Below are 18,132 nucleotides of genomic sequence, written 5' to 3'. Positions count from 1 at the left end.
TATTTCAAACTTTTTTAACAAATCAAAAACTGAACAATTGGGCGTGCAAAATTATTTAGCCCCCTTAAGTTAATACTTTGTAGCGCCACCTTTTGCTGCGATTACAGCTGTATGTCGCGTGAGGGTATGTCACTATCAGTTTTGCACATCGAGAGACTGACATTTTTTCCCATTCCTCCTTGCAAAACAGCTCGAGCTCAGTGAGGTTGGATGGAGAGCATTTGTGAACAGCAGTTTTCAGTTCTTTCCACAGATTCTCGATTGGATTCAGGTCTGGACTTTGACTTGGCCATTCTATCACCTGGATATGTTTATTTTTGAACCATTCCATTCTAGATTTTGCTTTATGTTTTGGATCATTGTCTTGTTGGAAGACAAATCTCCGTCCCAGTCTCTTGCAGACTCCATCAGGTTTTCTTCCAGAATGGTCCTGTATTTGGCTCCATCCATCTTCCCATCAATTTTAACCATCTTCCCTGTCCCTGCTGAAGAAAAGCAGGCCCAAACCATGATGCTGCCACCACCATGTTTGACAGTGGGGATGGTGTGTACAGGGTGATGCGCTGTGTTGCTTTTACGCCAAACATAACGTTTTGCATTGTTGCCAAAAAGTTCAATTTTGGTTTCATCTGACCAGAGCACCTTCTTCGACATGTTTGGTGTGTCTCCCAGGTGGCTTGTGGCAAATTTTAAACAACACTTTTTATGGAGATCTTTAAGAAATGGCTTTCTTCTTGCCACTCTTCCATAAAGGCCAGATTTGTGCAATATACGACTGATTGTTGTCCTATGGACAGTCTCCCACCTCAGCTGTAGATCTCTGCAGTTCATCCAGAGTGATCATGGGCCTCTTGGCTGCATCTCTGATCAGTCTTCTCCTTGTATGAGCTGAAAGTTTAGAGGGACGGCCAAGTCTTGGTAGATTTGCAGTGGTCTGATACTCCTTCCATTTCAATATTATCGCTTGCACAGTGCTCCTTGGGATGTTTAAAGCTTGGGAAATCTTTTTGTATCCAAATCCGGCTTTAAACTTCTTCACAACAGTATCTCGGACCTGCCTGGTGTGTTCCTTGTTCTTCATGATGCTCTCTGCGCTTTTAACGGACCTCTGAGACTATCACAGTGCAGGTGCATTTATACGGAGACTTGATTACACACAGGTGGATTGTATTTATCATCAGTAGTCATTTTGGTCAACATTGGATCATTCAGAGCTCCTCACTGAACTTCTGGAGAGAGAGTTTGCTGCACTGAAAGTAAAGGGGCTGAATAATTTTGCACGCCCAATTTTTCAGTTTTTGATTTGTTAAAAAAGTTTGAAATATCCAATAAATGTCGTTCCACTTCATGATTGTGTCCCACTTGTTGTTGATTCTTCTCAAAAAAAATACAGTTTTATATCTTTATGTTTGAAGCCTGAAATGTGGCAAAAGGTCGCAAAGTTCAAGGGGGCTGAATACTTTCGCAAGGCACATTGTGTTGTTTAAGTGTTCCCTTTATTTTTTTTAGCAGTATATATATATATATATATATATATATATAAAAATTATTTATTTTAGCCTAGGCTATATACAGTTGAAGTCAGAAGTTTACATACACTTAGGTTGGAGTCATTAAAACTCATTTTTCAACCTCTTTCTTGTTAACAAACTATAGTTTTGGCAAGTCGGTTAAGACTTTGTGCATGACACAAGTAATTTTTCCAACAATTGTTTACAGACAGATTATTTCACTTATAATTCACTGCATCACAATTCGTGGGTCAGAAGTTTACATACACTGAGTTGACTGTGCCTTTAAACAGCTTGGAAATTTCCAGAAAATCATTTTATGGCTTTAGAAGCTTCTGATAGGCTAATTGACATCATTTGAGTCATTTGGAGGTGTCCATGTGGATGTATTTTAAGGCCTACCTTCAAACTCAGTGCCTCTTTGCTTGACATCATGGAAAAATCAAAAGAAATCAGCCAAGACCTCAGAAAAAAAATGGTATACCTCCACAAGGCTGGTTCATCATTGGGAGCAATTTCCACACGCCTGAAGGTACCACGTTCATCTGTACAAACAATAGTACGCAAGTATAAACATCATGGACCACGCAACTGTCATACCACTCAGGAATGAGACGCGTTCTGTCTCCTAGAGATGAACGTACTTTGGTGCGAAAGGGAATATCAATCCCAGAACAGTAGCAAAGGACCTTGTGAAGATGCTGGAGGAAACAGGTACAAAAGTATCTATATCCACAGTAAAACAAGTTCTATATCGAAATAACCTGAAAAGGCAGCTCAGCAAAGAAGAAGCCACTCTTGCGTTCATTGCACGCAGAGTCAGGGTATATGCAACAGTTTGGGCCGCCTAATTCGCCCGAATTTTAGGTAATTATGACATACATTGAAGGTTGTGCAATGCAACAGGAATATTTAGATTTATGGATGCCACCCCCGTTAGATAAAATACGGAACGGTTCCGTATTTCACTGATGATAGTTTCCAGATTCAACCATATTAAATGACCTAAGGCTCGTATTTCTGTGTGTTATTATGTTATAATTAAGTCTATGATTTGATAGAGCAGTCTGACTGAACGATGGTAGGCACCAGCAGGCTCGTAAGCATTCAAACAGCACTTTCATACCTTTTGCCAGCAGCTCTTCGCAATGCTTCATTGCGCTGTTTATGACTTCAAGCCTATCAACTCCCGAGATTAGGCTGGTGTAACCGATGTGAAATGGCAAGCTAGTTAGCGGGGTGACCGCCAAAAGCGTTTCAAACGTCACTCGCTCTGAGACTTGGAGTGGTTGTTCCCCTTGCTCTGCATGGGGGGTGGCTGTTGTCGATGTGTTCCTGGTTCGAGCCCAGGTAGGGGCGGGGAGAGGGACGGAAGCTATACTGTTACACTGGCAATACTAAAGTGCCTATGAGAACATCCAATAATCAAAAGGTATATGAAATACAAATCGTATAGAGAGAAATAGTCCTATAATAACTACAACCTAAAACTTCTTAAGTGGGAATATTGAAGTCTCATGTTAAAAGGAACCATCAGCTTTCATATGTTCTCATGTTCTGAGCAAGGAACTTAAACGCTAGCTTTCTTACATGGCACATATTGCACTTTTACTTTCTTCTCCAACACTTTGTTTTTGCATTATTTAAACCAAATTGAACATGTTTCATTATTTATTTGAGGCTAAATTGATTTTATTGATGAATTATATTAAGTTAAAATAAGTGTTCATTCAGTATTGCTGTAATTGTCATTATTACAAATAATTTTTTATTTTATATAAATCGGAATCTGCTTTTTTTAGTCCTCCTATAATCGGTATCGGTATTGAAAAATCATAATCGGTCGACCTCTATTAAGGACAAAGTCACGCTATTGGAGTGACCATCACAAAGCCCTGACCTCAAGCCTATAGAACATTTGTGGGCAGAACTGAAAAAGCATGTGTGAGCAAGGAGGCCTACAAACCTGACTCAGTTACACCAGCTTTGTCAGGAGGAATGGGCCAAAATTCACCCAACTTATTGTGGGAAGCTTGTGGAAGGCTACCTGAAACATTTGACCCAAGTTATTAAACAATTTTAAAAAGGCAATGCTACCAAATACTAATTGAGTATGTAAACTTCTGACCCACTGGGAATGTGATGAAAGAAATAAAAGCTTTATTCTTAAAATAAAGTAGTGATCCTAACTCGGATAAAATGTCAGGAATTGTGAGAAACTGAGTTTAAGTGTATTTGGCTAAGGTGTATGTAAACTTCCGACTTAAACTGTACACACACACCTGGAGTCAAACTATCAATATAATCCAAAATATTGTGATGGGCAACTGTATATCAATCCCCCCCCCCCACCACTAATAAATTCCCCATCCTCTTATCCATTTGTAGAAAAACATGGTGTAGAGTGAGCATGTAAGAAATTCTCACATGAAAGACAGCAAGGCAGCAGTATGCACTTGAATATAGTACAGTATGTCATGCAGAAGAAATGGAGGGTGTTGATCTGAGTGAATGTGTAGCCTATTTTGACAGCACAGTAATAGAAGGTGAAAGGCAGCAAGAATCCTCTTCCCTTCAGAAGCTGCTGTTAGCAGCAGAGCCACAGCAGCTCTCTTAGCTGTGGTCTCAATCTCAGCACAGCAGCTCGTGCTATTTATAGCCTATGCATATCCAGGCAAAGTGAGACTGCATTCACTTTCATAATTGCATACATTAGTTGTGTGTGTGTGTGTGTGTGTGTGTACATACATACATACATACATACATACATACATACATACATACATACATACATGAGGGGATTTTCTCCGCCACAGGATGTCAGAGATGCCACAAAGGAAATTCTGGGGAAGGTGAGCAGACGGCTAGAAAAGAAGGAGGGGGGGGTAGGACGTCTAGTTGTCAAGCAGTATGGAGGCAGAGGGGAGGAGTGGATTGGAGTGATGAAGGAGTCCCTTGAACAGAGACAAATCGAGGCAGAAGGAGCTTGAGCCATGAAAGGGGATTTGGGAGGCTGAGAGAGTGAGTGAGAGTGTGAGCGAGAGAGAAATGATTGTGCTCGGTCCTGACAGCAGGTTACCGGCACTAGCAGCAAAATAGACTGTTGCAGTGTCTTAAATACTCAGAGAAGCAGTCTGCCTGCCTCAGTCAATGTGCCTCATTTCACTGCACAGCTCCCCACTCTATCTACAGGAGAAGTCAGAGTAATAGGTGACAAAGAGCCTCATCACACACAGCAATGAGAGGGTTCAGCATCAGCAGGGTCCTGGTACAACAACGCAAATCACTCATCTCCAACTGACAGACTGTGGCAGGGGAGAGTGAGGGAAGAAGAGTGACAGGAAATACAGAGGAGAGAACAAAGGAAGTGAGGGAGATGTCCATAAAGAAGAGAGGTTGTGGGGTGAAGGGCTATCCCGTGCTGCTGTGGTAAAGGCTTCAGGGCTGCAGTGACAGTGAGTCCTTTACCTTTTAGTAATTTAGCAGAAGCTCTTATCCAGAGAGACTTACAGTAGTGAGTGCATACAATGTCATACTTTTCCGTACTGGTCCCCTGTGAGAGTTGTTTCACTCGGACACTAAACATGAATAATGGAGCCATACCCCGCGGCCATCGGACCCTACTGTACACCAGCCAGCACTGCGAATAATCACACACACAGCTAGCCTGTGAATAATAAACACAGACTTACATTAGCATCCTCCACAGAGACTCACATGCAAGCTCACAGAGAGTGGAATTGAATTCTCTTCCTCATATATCCTCTAAAGATATAGGCTAGGCTCCTGATGAGACAAAAAAGGCAATTGTGGTAGGCTACAATTCATGAATATCTTCTGATATTATTATCTTTGTCTCACAGAAAGAGATTGTCAATAAAGATATTCAACAAATGAAAAGCAGAATAAATAAACATCCTTCATTGTAATGAAGGCAATGAATTCTTGATAGGGAAATGAAAATGATCATATGGTACAGACATTATGGTTTAGTCAGTGCAAGACTGCAAGTCCTCGAGCTCCAGGTTAGGACAGTGTGCTGAAGTGTGTTATAGCTCCTCTAGTCTCTACATATGGCCTAGATTCACCCAGCACACATCAAGTCAGATCACACAACATTAGAGGTTGACCGATTAATTAAGGCCGATTTCAAGTTTTCATAACAATCGGAAATTGGTATTTTTGGGCGCCGATTTTTTCATCTTTAAAAAAATATATATTTTATTTATTTTACCCCTTTTTCCTCCCCAATTTCGTGGTATCCAATTGTTTTAGTAGCTACTATCTTTTTTATAATACCTTTATTTAACTAGGCAAGTCAGTTAAGAACACATTCTTACTTTCAATGACGGCCTAGGAACGGTGGGTTAACTGCCTTGTTCAGGGGCATAATGACAGATTTTCACCTTGTCAGCTCAGGGGGTTCCAATCTTGCAACCTTACCATTAACTAGTCCAACGCTCTAACCACCTGCCTCTCGTTGCTCTCCACAAGGAGACTGCCTGTTACGCGAATGCAGTAGAAGCCAAGATAAATTGCTAGCTAGCATTAAACTTATCTTGTAAAAATTTTAAAAATCATAATCACTAGTTATAACTACACATGGTTGATGATATTACTAGTTTATCTAGCGTGTCCTGCGTTGCATATAATCGATGCAATGCTGGGGGATGATTTAACAAAAGCACAATCGTTGGACGACTGTACCTAACCATAATAAACACCAATGTCTTTCTTAAAATCAATACACGGAAGTATACATTTTTAAACCTGCATATTTAGCTAAAAGAAATCCAGGTTAGCAGGCAATATTAACCAGGTGAAATTGTGTCACTTCTCTTGCATTCATTGCATGCAGAGTCAGGGTATATGCAACAGTTTGGGCAGCCTGGCTCATTGCGAACTAATTTGCCAGAATTTTACATAATTATGACAAAACATCGAAGGTTATGCAATGTAACAAGAATATTTAGACTTAGGGATGCCACCCATTAGATAAAATACCGAACAGTTCCATATTTCCCTGAAATAAACATTGTTTGTTTTCAAAATGATAGTTTCCGGATTCTACCATATTAATGACCTAAGGCTGGTATTTCTGTGTGTTATCATGTTATAATTAAGTCTATGATTTGATAGAGCAGTCTGACTAAGCGATGGTAGGCAGCAGCACGCTCGTAAGCGTTTATTCAAACAGCACTTTCGTGCGTTTTGCCAGCAGCTCTTCGCAAGCACAGCGCTGTTTATGGCTTCAAGCCTATCAACTACCGAGATTAGGCTAGTGTAACCGATGTGAAACGGCTAGCTAGTTAGCGGGGTGCGCTCTAATAGCGTTTCAAATGTCATTCGCTCTGAGACTTGGAGTAGTTATTCCCCTTGCGCTGCAAGAGCCGCGGCTTTTGTGAAGCGATGGGTAACGCTGCTTCGAGTGTGGCTGTTGTCTATGTGTCCCTGGTTCGAGCCCAGATAGGGGCGAGGAGAGGGACGGAAGCTATACTGTTACACTGGCAATACTATAGTGCCTATAAGAACATCCAATAGTCAAAGGTATATGAAATACAAATGGTATAGAAATAGTCCTATAAATACTATATTAACTACAACCTAAAACCTCTTACCTTAAAATATTGAAGACTCATGTTAAAAGGAACCACCAACTTTCATATGTTTTCATGTTCTGAGCAAGGAACTTAAACGTTAGCTTTTTCACATGGCACATATTGCACTTTTACTTTCTTCTCCAACACTTTGTTTTTGCATTATTTAAACCAAATTGAACATGTTTCATTATTGAGGCTAAATTGATTTTTTATTGATGTATTATATTAAGTTAAAATAAGTGTTTATTCAGTATTGCTGTAATTGTCATTATTACAAATAAATAATGTAAATTAATTGGTTAATTTTATTGTATTTTAAAATAGGCATCTGCTTTTTTTGGTCCTCAAAGAATCGGTATCGGCGTTGAGAAATCATAAATCGGTCGACCTCTACTCAACATACTGTCACACAGCCAGAAAGACGCACACAAAAGATGTAGCCAGAACAGACACGCTGGCATCATATATTTTTGTATTCAGTTCTTTGTATGAGCGGAGCTGTTTAGAGCTCATCTCAGACGCAAACCATTCATCATTACTGATATAAAGAATCCTTCTCTCAATGACATTATTATACCACACAGGGCTGCCTGCTGTGTCTTCCTCTCTCACATAGGTGCCAAGAAGCCAAGCAACATGTGGACAAGTCTTCATTACAATCTCAAGCAAACAACATTAACACATTTAACAAAATGAGGGCAAGAAAGCAAGCGGATGTCTCAATGGTGTGAAGACAGGTAGGGTTGGAGAGAACTTAAAACATGTCCAACAGCGGTAAATGGAAAGCCATCTTATCCTACGCCCAATGAATGCATTAGAAAGTGACTAGAGTGGCAGGCAGAATTGATCCCATTAAGAGGAGTGTGAAGAGAGAAGTGGGATAGGCTACATGAGAGATTCCCATGATAGCGCACACATCATTTCTCAGCCTACACCAAGAGGCCTCTTTTTGTCTGACCTGCATAAAAAGAGGCCATCAGAGATAAGGGGTGTGTGTGTGCGTGTGATAATCTATGAGATCATAGGCCTAGTGAGAGATGCTTAGAGAGGATTTCTGCAAAGTAAACTGCAAATGCTTGCAGAGGCAGCAGTTGCAGGGAGCCCTGTGGAGCAGAGAGCATAGAGACAAGGCCAACAGGTTGTTTATGACTGTACAATAGCCTCACATACTGGGGGTGAAGATGACCAGTGTTTGTGCATGAGCTTGACACTTAAACTCAACATAAATACAGGCCATTGGCATTTCCATGTCTATGATGAAACCATAGCTAGACTGTTGTTAGCTTTGTGCTTTGCAATGCATGACAGCTCAAGACAAATCATTGCACTGCAGTTAGATCAAATTATTCACATACACATGGATGGGAGATGTTATTGCAAGTGTAGCGAAATGCTTATGCTTCTAGATCCGACAGCACAGCAGTATCTAACAGGTAATATCAACAATTGCACAACAAAACCTAATACACACAATCTAGTAAAGGAATGGGATAAGAATATAAAAATATATGGACGAGCAGTGACAGATCGGCTAAGATGCAATAGATCGTGTAGGATACACGAGATATGTAAACATTCTTAAATTGGCGTTATTAAAGTGACTAGTGTTCATTTATTAAAGAGGACAATGATATTAAGTCTAAATAGGCAGCTGCCACTCTGTGATAGTGATGACTGTTTAATAATCTGATGGCTTGAGATTGAATAACAGCTTCCATCTCTCTGTCCCAGCTTTGTCTGTACCGACCTCACCTTCTGGATGGAAGCGGGGTGAACAGGCAGTGGCTCAGGTGGTTATTGTCCTTGATCTTTTTTGCCTTCCTGTGACGTTGGGTGTTGTAGGTGTCCTGGAGGGTAGGTAGTTTGCCCCCGGTGATGCGTTGTGCAGACTGCACCACCCTCCGGAGAACCCTGCGGTTGTAGGCGGTGCAGTTGCCGTACCAGGCGGTGATACAGCCCGACAGGATGCTCTCAATTGTGCACCTATAAAAGTTAGTGAGGGTGTTCAGTGACAAGCCAATTTTTTTTCAGCCTCCTGAGGATGAAGAGGTCGCCGCTGTGCCTTCTTCACCACACTGTGTGTGGACCATTTCTGTTTGTCTGTGATATGTACCCTGAGGAACTTGGAAGCTTTCGACCTTCTCCACTGTGGTCCCGCTGATGTGGTTAGGGGGGTGCTCACTATCCTAGTACAGGAGGGGGCTGAGAATGCACCCTTGTGGGGCCCCAGTGTTGCGGATAAGCAAAGTGGAGGTGTTGTTTCCTACCTTCACCACCTGGGGGCTGCCCGTCAGAAAGTCCAGGGTCGAGAACCAGGGTCTCAAGCTTAATGATGAGTTTGGAGGATACTATGGTGTTGAATGCTGAGCTGTAGTCAATGAACAGCATTCTTACATAGATATTCCTCTTGTCCAGATGGGATAGGGCAGTGTGCGTGTGATGGCGATTGCATCATCTGTGGACCTATTGGGGCGGTAAGCAAATTGAAGTGGGTCTTGGGTGACGGTGATATGATCCTTGAATAGTCTCTCAAAGCACTTCATGATGACAGGAGTGCTACGAGGCGAAAGTCATATCTCTACTACTCTCTCCCTTCTTTTCAAACATAAGAAAACGGGATGGGCGCCTACCTGAATAGAAACTAGTTTTCGGGGCAAAACATTTAACTATCTGGACAAACGATAACACCCCAGCCAGGTCAGGCCCAGCAGAGGTCAAAGTCCAGGGAAACATGAGCCATGGAGTGGGAGCAAAGAGTAGCGTCGCATGGCAGAGGTTAGGGTGCTGGTAACCCTAGCCTACACAAATGTAGGATTCATTTAGGATAACCCTAAAACACAATATTGATCCATAGGTGAAAGGGATCTGGGTACATCCCACTGTGAGGACCTCTAATGCACTGTTCCATCTGAAACCATTCAACTAAGATACATGAAGGCAGGAGCTACTCCTGAAGCATTTAAACAAAATCTCACTGCCGATTGGTACTTATGACACTAGGCCTTTCCTTCTCTTGCTAGTACAAAAGTGGTACCTGCAACGAACCTACGGATTCTACTTTTAGGATCACAATGCTCGTCAGTGGCCAACAACTCGACTTTTGTGCTCTTTGTTTTAAATTTTCTTACCCCCTTTTCGTAGTATCCAATTGTTAGTAGCTACTATCTTGTCTCATTGCTACAACTCCCTTAAGGGCTCGGGAGAGACGAAGGTCGAAAGCTATGCGTCCTCCGAAACACAACAATCAAGCCGCACTGCTTCTTAACACAGCGCACCGCCAACCCGGAAGCCAGCCGCACCAATGTGTCGGAGGAAACCCCGTGCATCTGGCTACCTTGGTTAGCGCGCACTGCGCCCGGCACGCCACAGGAGTCGCTGGTGAGCGACGAGACAAGGATATCCCTACCGGCCAAACCCTCCCTAACTCGGACGACGTTAGGCCAATTGTGCGTCGCCCCACGGACCTCCCAGTCGCGGCCGGCGGCGACGGAGCCTGGGTGCAAACCCAGAGTCTCTGGTGGCACAGCTGCGCCACCCGGGAGGCTGACTTCTGTGCTCTTTGATTGGCTCAAACTCCACATGGGGAGCCAACAAAAAAAAAATATATATATATATATATTTTTTTAATGGCATTTTCACCATAAATCTACAGATGAGCCAGTCACACTTAATATGCAATGTAGGCGATAGGATTTTAGCTAGCTAAGTACACAGACGCAATGCACAAAACACTATCTACTTCCTCCAAGCTAGCTAACCACTGTAGCTAGTATTGACATAATTAAATCACAATGGATTAGCTAGTCTCTATTAAAACGGCTGCCCGTGTTAGCTAGCTAAGGACACTGCACGGTTGTGCTAGCTAGCGAATATGCTAACATTAGCTAGCTAAACATTTGGCTATGGGCTGGCACTGGCCGTATGGGATTATGAAAAAAAAAAAGCAACATTAGCGCAGATAGCTTGGAATCTAGACCCTAAGCACGGATAGGCATTGCCAAATAACGCTACTGCAACCTTCTGGTTTAGAGTATTTTAACAAGGCTGAGTGGCTGACGAATTCCAAGGTCTTTGCTGTGTGAACACAAAAAAGGGATTGACCGCCGACCCTCTGTTCAGAGGTACTAAGTACTGTCGGCAGGCAAACGTTTGACAATCCTACCAGTGTGTGTGAGCTTTAATACTCACCCAAACTCTACCCGAGTCCCTGCCTCACCACAATGAGGTTAATGCTGCAAAACAAACCAACCAACACCTAACACGGTCAGAACATGCAGAATGACTGTCTGGCACATTATAACATTCCCCAGAGGCTCAGAGGAGTTGGTTGGGGAGGAACTAGCGACAGCAGTGGTTTATTTTCCCCAAAGCTAACCCTGATATAGTAACGTAAAGGCCTGGAGAGATGCAACAGCTAGGCAGCCTGTCAGCAGAATGCTGTGTGTGTGTGTGTGTGTGTGTGTGTGTGTGTGTAAAGAGCAGAGCAGCACTGTTCAGACTGGACATCAGCTCTCCATCCCAGCTAGATGGCCTGTCCAATAACAGACATAAACCACTACAAGAGCAGTGTCTGACAGTTAACTAACTTCCTGAAGCTACTATTCTTAGACACAGGAAACTGAATTGGCATACTCAAAATTGAAGACGTTCCAGGAGTTGAGTGTGAAGTATTAACAATTACTGCAAAAAGTAATTATAGCTATTTATGCAGTGTTAATAACACTGCTAGTTGACACTCTCAGTACCCCAGTCAAGGACTGAAGAGAGCATTGAGAGAATTAAACTAGTGCTGCTTGTCTTAGTAATAAGGGTGATAACACAACATGGCTGTACGGTGGAAGGCTTTCACAAAGAACATGACCAGCCCCCCACCATAGCAGAGTAGTCTGAAAGAGAGACTACAGACAAGCACATCACTAAGCATGCTCAGACTACCAGAGCAATCATCCTCCTTAAGTATCAATCAATAGCTGATGCAAGTTCCTCTCCTTTTCCAGAAACCATTCTCATGTACCAAGACAAGAGCTCACACATCTTGATTGGCCAGCTAGCCCTTGGATGAGGGCTGCCTTTGGCCTGATTGAACTGCTGTTGAGTCAAATGTGCTACATCAAGTTCAGAGGTGACTTGCAAGCTGATAAAATCCTTGAAATCATCTGCTTTCAGGAAGTAAACCTAGCATATAACCTGCAAAATTATCAAAGAGCTCAAAGAGGGTGTCAGGTAAAACTGTTAAGAGTTCATAAATCTAGACACTTGTAAGTGTCTACTGATCAATTGTTGAGAATTCCTCCATCTTTGATGCTGGTTGTTATTTGAAGTTAGCTTGTACAAGTTGGCCTAAATTCCAAACAGCAGATGATAGTAGATGGCTTCCCCACTGAGACAGATGTATCAGCTAGGACTTATCCCGTGTTCCATACAAAAAGGTCAGTCTGTCAAGAACAATGTAGATAGGCTATATGAGTCTACCCCCCACGGCCCCACCAGTTACATAACAACCAACATAATTCTCTCCCTTTCATTGAGGGCTCAAAATCCAAAGTTAGGCATCTACAATAGAGCTGCTCCTACCTAGGGAAGTGCGGGGAAAGCAGGGGAAACCACAGGCTAAAATACAGGACAGGCAAGCAGCATACATCTCTTCCCTGCAGTGACTTCACAACACTTCCTGCTAACTAGGTGACCACAGGGCCAGAACAACCTCAGCCCTGTGTGGACAAGACAATGAGGGTCACATATGAATACCACATCCCCAACAGAAATAGGCCAAACAGGTAAAGCCCCCAGTCCACAGCAATTTGACAAAATACTTGTGTACACTCAATATGGCTGAGGTGCAGCCTAGGCCTAGCTACTGACAAGGCATTTCTATGATATGCCCGCTCTCGATCAAATGCCACAATCAGAAACTATGATACCAAACAACGGTCAGTCCGTCGTCCACCATCAATTTAACAGTCAGCCAGTCAGGTTAGCCAGCCACAGCCAGTCAGGTTAGCCAGCCACAGCCAGTCAGGTTAGCCAGCCACAGCCAGTCAGGTTAGCCAGCCACAGCCAGTCAGGTTAGCCAGCCACAGCCAGTCAGGTTAGCCAGCCACAGCCAGTCAGGTTAGCCAGCCACAGCCAGTCAGGTTAGCCAGCCACAGCCAGTCAGGTTAGCCAGCCACAGCCAGCAAAATATGTAACAAAGTGTCTTGATGTGAGCTCTTCTGCATGGCTCAGTCTGTAGGAGGAAGTGACCTTCTGTTCCAATCGGCGCAACATTTATCTTTTTCTCATTAATTCAAATCAGCTCCCACAAACACAAAACCCTGACTGATGCCTTCCAAAGCCCAACATTTGAATAATTAACCATGGCCACCTGACCGTTCGCACAACAGGGGGTTGTGCAATTGTGTTCTAAAAGAGTCTGAAAACATAAGAATAAGGCAACAAGGGATAGATGGCATTCAGTGACTGAGCTTCAATCACCTCTCCTGTAAATCTGTGTCTACTATATTGAGCTGTGGAATGTCTCTCGGTGTGGTCTTTAAATCATCACTTGAGAGTGATTACTGAGATAAAAAAAGGTTTGGGTTGCAGCAGGTCTCAGACATGACAAGTCGACAGCAGCGCTGCCTGCCAAGTTAACAATGTCACCCTTCTCGGTGACACACTGCGGTCGGCCTGGGAAGGCAACAGTTACTGAAAGTAGTGGTGTAAATGTGATCCTTAGTCAGTAAACCTGTGAGTGTTTTAAAACGACAACCACATTCTACCAAAATCTGTGTAGGACCTTTTATAGAAGTAAAGAAGATGTGTGCTTTTACACCAATGCAAACACTCAATTAGACAAATAACACCTTAGGCAGTTATTCTAATCTGGGTTTTGGGTCAGATTGGTGTAAAATGATTCTCAACAGGGAGCGAATGTCTCACTGGGTCTCAGTGTGTGTGTCAGGCCAGCAGCTGTGCTCTCCTTAGAAATGTGAGGGTCCCTGTGGCTGTCCAGCAGGCCCAGTAGCAGGAAATGCATGCACCTCTCAAGGAGCAGCCTGCCTGGCCAGCCGCTGCCCAGATGGAGATGCTCGCCCACTGTGTTTGTGCCTCAGACCGCCACCACAATGCCCCCTTTCTGCTGGGTGGTAGGCAGGGCCGGAGGGGTCTCGCCCTCCATGTGGGCCCCAACACAACACTGCTCCTTCCTTCCACAGCTGCTGAACAGAGAGAAGGAGACATAGGAGCACCAGAGGGAGAGAAGAGAGAGCAGGGCTAATATGGCTCTCTGCCACCTCTACTCCCATGTTACATAGAGACCACAGTGCCAGGGTTGTTTTAATGACATAGAATAATATGAAGCTGAACGGCTACAAGGCCAGCCTCTTTGAAAGCTGCACACTGACTGCACTGTGTGAAAATAATTATAGTGCATTGTGTTACACTTATGGTGGTGCTACTAAAACATGTTGTTAGTATGACATGGTTCTGATTGGATAACTTAAATGGATCCTAGCATGATCCACCACATACAGAATCCAAGGGTCAGAGTGCATGTCAACAAACACCATCTAGGCCTAGGCTACTTCTCTCACCATCTTACTGATAGATATTCAATAAACAGAATGTAGCTCAAATGCATGCCCCAGATGTGCCTTGTTGAACGAGACAGCAGGGAGTGTGGGGCAATTTCTTTCCTTCCAGGCCCCTAACAACCCACACAGGCACTGCTCAGACACACACAACTAACCAACTCATTAACCTCAAAACTACATTTCTCCTCTAAAAACAACTATGCCAAGCAAATTTAAACTGACTGAGGATGGAGGTAAAAGGGAATAAAAACAGGAACATCTAGGTACGCTAGTCTAGTGCCCACCAGATCAACTTAATGCCACTTTCAATTGAGGACTACACAAATCTACAAATAAAAACCAACATGCATTCCAGAGAGAGAGAAAAAAAAACATTTGGGAGGAGAAAGAAATAGAAAGTGGCAACTGTTTAAAGGTCAGGGTCCTTGGCCTGTTGGCCAGGCTTAAGATGTCTAATGAGAGAGTGTACAGCAGACAGAGAGCAGCCATTACCTCCCTTCCTGCTGAGTGTGTAAGCTGAGCTCTGAGATACTGAATACTTCATAGAGACAAGGGTGAGCAGAAATGAGCTCCAGCTGACACCTCGTCTTCTTCAGCCTGCCATGCTCAGTGGCTAATGCAATCTACCGTCAATCAATCAATCCATCAGTCGATCAATACTGCAGTGTGAGCTATTAACAAAGAGCAGAGGAAGGTGTATTGATGGTTTGGTCATGCATTCCGTACCTGCATGGGTCTGCCTCAGTAGATGGGGTCTGTCGCTATCTCACTAGATAACCATGGTGCATGAATACTGGAGCAAAGCGAAAGATAGACGGGTTGGTTGTTTTGGAACAAAACCGAGGAGTGTGCAAAACAGACAGGGTTGGCTTAGACTGTGGACAACGTGTATATTGTGTCCAAGGTTAATAAAATAAAATTACATCATGAGCACTTGACTCTCAAATAGATTGTTACAGTTGCTGGTTAGCTAGCTAGCGAATTTCAACCATATTAAACACTGACATAAAATTATTTAAAACACCTCAAAACAAGACATGGTATCAATATGTCTTCAAATGAGCCACTTATAATTCCCAAATGGCAGTTTGCTTGCAAGAATGACAATCTGGCCATCCAGAATCACAACACGCCGAGTTCTGCTGGCCATCCAGAATCACAACACGCCGAGTTCTGCCCCATGGAAGAACTCATGACGTTGTCAGCTAACCTATCTATTCAGCAACTCTTGGTAACAAAATGGAAGTTTGCTTGCAAACTTCTTAAACAGTGCATTTTGACAACTGCCTTCATCAGGGTATCAGTAGATGGTCTGCTTGCCTTTACAGAGAGATGAGAACAGCCCTGTCTTCAATTACTGCATACCAATTCTATAGCCTACCCTTATGCCCTAAGTGCATACTTGCTCACTTACCTTGAGTGCACAAGAGCACACTTTGGACGCAACCACTCACTCAGCCTCCATGTGCCAGGTGGACAACCCAACAAGGCAGCAGAAGGCCCAGCTCAGACAACATAGAGCCCAAACATGTTGCAGTCTGGTTTCCAGATACCTCGGGGGATAATGAAAGGCAGGATCAACTCCTCCCGCCATCTTGATTACAGATTTTTCTCTAATGGAAAACCCAAAGCTCAAGTATCTGCTACATTACACTTTGCACTTAATAACCATAGAGTGAAGACAGGGCATTTGTTAGGCAGAGAAGTGATTTAGTTCATTACTCCTCTATGATGCCCAAATTGTTCATGTGACCATCCACGACCCCTGAAAAGTAAAACAAAATATTTCACATTGCATTCATTATAGGCTTTTGACACCGGTTTCTTTAAACCTAACTGACAGCACATCATGCCAAGTACAACAATATTATGGTGCTCTGTCACATTGACAATATTATACTTCCAATGGCATGTAAGCTTACAGCCTAACTAATACCAGAAGAAGAGACAACCAAAACAACTGGACATAACCAAATGCTCTAGCTTCTGATTACCGCTATGGCTCATAATAACAAAGACAAGGTTGTAGCTAAGTATGGCAACAATGAGTTGAGGCTACATGGTTTCAGACAGGCATGCCCCAGCACGCGATAACATGGGGTTACATTGCAACATTTGTAATGATAGGGACAACAATGTTAGAAAACGTGTTGACGGAGGATTGATTATGACAACATCCTCAATAAACCTAAATCACAACAATGAACAAATCACAAATTGTCAGATATTAGTATGGAACACAGAACCATATTCACTCACAACAGTGTAACTACACTGAGCTGTGCACGAGGCCAGGCGATTAACAATACAATTCAGGCATGCAGTGACACATTTTTCCTTGCAGACAATAACATACCCACTTCCTGTTTTCCTTGTCGTTTTTGCTGAGCTGTCAGCGGCCACAACACAAACAACTCAGACAAACTACCGGTCAAATAACCCTTTGGTTCCATCAATTGGCTGACCTTCCTGGCCGCGGCACCAGTCAGTCTGACCGAAGGAACTCGGAGGTCGCTAATAATGTAGCTAGCTAATAGCACCGGTTAAATGGGTGGTGCCGTTGAACAATTCAAAACAACTTGGAATTACATCTAATGGATGTAGCTATACTGGCGGTAAGAAACTCAGTTCAAAAATACAAAACCGCCTAATATTTCAAAATATTCTCAAGCTTTCCTGTGCTGAGATGGTGTGCTGCATCACGGCGCTAGAGACACTGCTTGAGTATGCAACAACTCACCGTAAGAGATCGCTTTATGTTGACCAGATGTCTTTACAACTTAACGCGGCAGGCCATGAAGATGATGTCTGTTATTTCGAGCATCCAGTTTGTCTACCGTAAAAAGAAGAATATCCCAATTTGACGTTTGGCCGCTCGCTCTATGCGGAGTTCGCACAGGCCTCGTAAATGAAATGGATGGCCTCCCCCTCCTTCCAAGCAGCAGTACGCATGCGCTAATTTATTGGCAGCAACACACACGGGAATTTCAGCCGACTGAAGACGTGTGAGCTGTGAGTACAACCTTGTGGTCAAACCAGTGATGTGGAAGCAAAACATATCTCCCTAACAAAATGCGGCCAAGTTGCAGTTTGCAGGAAACAGATATCGAGAGAAGAATACTTAATGGTATGGTCCTTCACTACTGATACATTAACTCTTTTTTTTAACCATTTGAATGAAATGCCTGATCTTGTTAAATGTTCTCTAAGGCAGTATCAATTCTGATGATTTTCACCACCTTTGCATGCATTCATCTCAAAGCTGCCAGCACTAAGCTTAATTAAAAATGTAAAAAGAGAAACAGAGGCAAACTTTTGACATCATCCCAGCACAGCACAGGCTATATTGTAGCTTCCTCAGGTTGTGGCTACTTAGAACCATCTGGTGGACAACCTGTGAAAATGCATCCTCAGTACCCCAACATACAAATAATATGTGAACACAAA

At 43.1% G+C, this 18,132-nt stretch overlaps 1 protein-coding gene across 2 annotated transcripts in view; it reads right to left on the bottom strand.

Moving 5' to 3' along the window:
• Positions 1–17,629, bottom strand: part of LOC112249322 (tyrosine-protein kinase CSK) — a 40,548-nt gene extending 22,919 nt beyond the window's left edge. The window contains exon 1 of one of the 2 annotated variants that reach the window (XM_024419164.2): positions 17,426–17,629. The gene's annotated coding sequence lies outside the window, so the exon portion shown is untranslated. Of the gene's footprint in view, positions 1–17,041; positions 17,149–17,425 lie in introns of those variants that run through there. The other variant, XM_024419165.2, reaches the window with a different exon arrangement.
• Between the last annotated feature and the right edge of the window lie 503 nt (positions 17,630–18,132).

This window comes from Oncorhynchus tshawytscha, linkage group LG04, assembly GCF_018296145.1.
Source record: "Oncorhynchus tshawytscha isolate Ot180627B linkage group LG04, Otsh_v2.0, whole genome shotgun sequence".
NCBI lineage: Eukaryota > Metazoa > Chordata > Actinopteri > Salmoniformes > Salmonidae > Oncorhynchus > Oncorhynchus tshawytscha.
Note: the sequence above shows the minus strand (reverse complement) of the source record. Positions and strands in the feature narration are given on the sequence as shown.